We start from the raw sequence: 2,789 nt of genomic DNA on the forward strand, positions 1-2,789 counted from the left end.
CTACAACAAATGGAAGTTTCCACCCAGGGGTCAAATCTGAGCCACAGCTGTGACCTACAATACAGCTGCAGCATTGTTGACTCCTTAACCCACTGCACAGGGCCAGGGATCAAACCCGTGCCTCAGCAGTGATCTGAGCTGCCGCATAGACAATGCTAGGTCCTTAACCCACTGTGCCACAGTGGGAACTTCTTTTTAATTTTTTAATAGTAAGTTTAATTAAAGACTCTTTCTTACAAACATACAAATATATTTACAAACATTATTTTGGTATGCATAATGTTAGTATAAGGCAATGATAAGATTATAAATAGTTTGAAAAAGAAAGTCCTGGAGTTCCCACTGGCTCAGTGGAAACGAATCTGACTAGTATCCATGAGGATCCAGATTCAATCCCTGGCCTTGCTCAGTGGGTTAAGGAGCTGGCATTGCCATGGGCTGTGGTGTAGGTCACAGACGCAGCTTGGATCTGGCATTGCTGTGGCTGTTGCATTGGCCAGCAGCTATAGCTCCAATTCGACCCCTAGCCTAGGAACCTCCATATGCTGCAGGTGGAACCCTAAAAAAGACAACCAAACAAAAAAGAAAGTCCCAAACAATTCTATGTAGTTTTCATTTTACATAGGAATATTTCTTAGAATAATATCAAGACAAATTAAGATAGCAATTTCCCAATGGTTTGTGCTCTTGTTTTTACTTTCTTAACTGTATTCAAAACTCATGTAATGATAGGATGGAAAATAAGAAGCTCGTTTACTGTGATCTAAGAGATCACTCATGTTCAGAGTTAAAAAGTGCTCATGAAGGACCTATGCAACAGTGACATGAAAGAGGACAATAGCAAAGTGCCAAGTCCAAGTGGTGACTCTAGGTGATATTATAAACCTAGGGTTTCTAAACACTTCTATATTTAGATAGTCTTAGAATTTTTGTGTTTAAAGAAATGTTAGATCCTTTGGGTCAATCTATTTTTAAAAATGAAGAAACCAATGTGCTAGAAGGTCAATTTGGCAAAGTAATATATAGAATTTGTACCAAATATATAAATAGAAAACTAATTCTACAATGATGAGTATTTTTTAAAAATATGAAATTTCAAAGTAATAATAGAAATTTGATGAAAGCTGCAAATAAACTAAACATTACTAAAAACCTACCACGCATTAGTTATCACTCTAACAATGTATTTCTTTCCAGTCTTCATTGTATGTGCAAGTATATTTGTATTTTTAATAAAATTAGACTCAGACCATGGATTCAATTTAGTATCCTGCTTTCATTTAGTATATAGAGATTATGTCCTTCAAAAAAATCTATTCAGGGTTTCATAATATTTCACATAATATTTGTGCCATGATGGATTTTATTTATTCTTTATTATTACATAAAATGCTGTTAACAGTCTCCTATATCAAGCATGTGAACCTCTAGAATGTTTTGAGTGGGTTAGAGTCCAAGGTATGAAATTATTAAGTATCAATATTATTGGCCCTTGCCACTAAATACCTATACAAGATGGGATTAGTCTACAGGGATAATGAATATTTAGGTATTTACTTTATGATTGTAAATAGAATGTAGGAGGAGATAAGCAGCAACAAACTTTCTGAATTTCAGTGGTTAGTTGGGTAGTAATACCAGTTACAGGTAAAATGTTCAATGGAATAGCCAGGGCTGGTAGTGTGCAGTTACAATGTATAGCCTATGCGCAATTTCTACTGATAGTCTGGGCATTTATATTAGATTTTTATTGCTGTTGTAACAAATTACCACAAATTTAGCAGCTTAAAATAGCACAACTTTGTTATTTCACAGTCCTGTAGGTCTGGGTTGGCTTGATTGGGTTCTCTGATCTGCATCTCAGACACTGAGTCAAGGGCTCTTAACTGAAAGGTCTGGAAAAGGCCTGTTTCCAAACTCATTCAGGTTGTTGGCAAAATCCATTTTGTTGTGGTGGACTGAGGTCCTCGTTTCCTTGTTGGCTGTCAGCCTAGAGCCTTAGCTCCACATGAGTCCCTGTATCACAGACTCAACAACTGTATGTTGACTCCTCCTCACACTTGAAATCTGTCTAACCTCCATCTGTGCTTCATCTTTCTTACTGCTTCTTCTGGCTTCCTTTTCTGCTCTTTAGGTCTCCTGTTATTGCATTGGGTTGCATTGGGCTTACCTGGGTAATCCAGGAGACTATCCCTATCTGAAGGGCAGTTGGTTATTAACCTTAGTAACTTAATAACTTTCACAGAAGTACTTAGACAAGCGTTTGATCAAATACCTCAGCAGCTGTTCTGTTTTTATTGTTCTTGACATGCCATTCTAGTTACAATTTTGATTGTCATTCCTGAATATAATCTAATGCTGACAGCCACAAGATATGTCATAATCTTTGCCATCAGCCCTATTCCTTTTCTCGCTAATCTTGCTTCAGGAAGCACCACTCTGCCATGGTTAGGTATCTTAACAGGGTCCAAACTTAGCAGTTGCGGCTGGCTTATCATATGGGGCAGTCTTTTTCCCTACCCAGCCCCCAACCCCCTCACCAGCACTCTCCCAAAAGTTCTGCAAGGTTAACTCCCTCCCTGAGAGGTCAAACTCTCAGAGCTCAATTAAATCAAACTTTGTCTTCTGTTGTGCCTATAAAAAATACTTTGTTTTGAGGTTTGGAAGAAAGCTGCTTGTTTATATGGAATTATCCTTGGGCTCATAGAAAATTAAAACAAATAAACAAACCAAAAAACTGCAGGTCTCTTTTGGTTCCAAAGGACATCAGTAGGTCTCAGTATGATGTG

This window comes from Sus scrofa, chromosome 13, assembly GCF_000003025.6.
Source record: "Sus scrofa isolate TJ Tabasco breed Duroc chromosome 13, Sscrofa11.1, whole genome shotgun sequence".
Lineage (NCBI taxonomy): Eukaryota > Metazoa > Chordata > Mammalia > Artiodactyla > Suidae > Sus > Sus scrofa.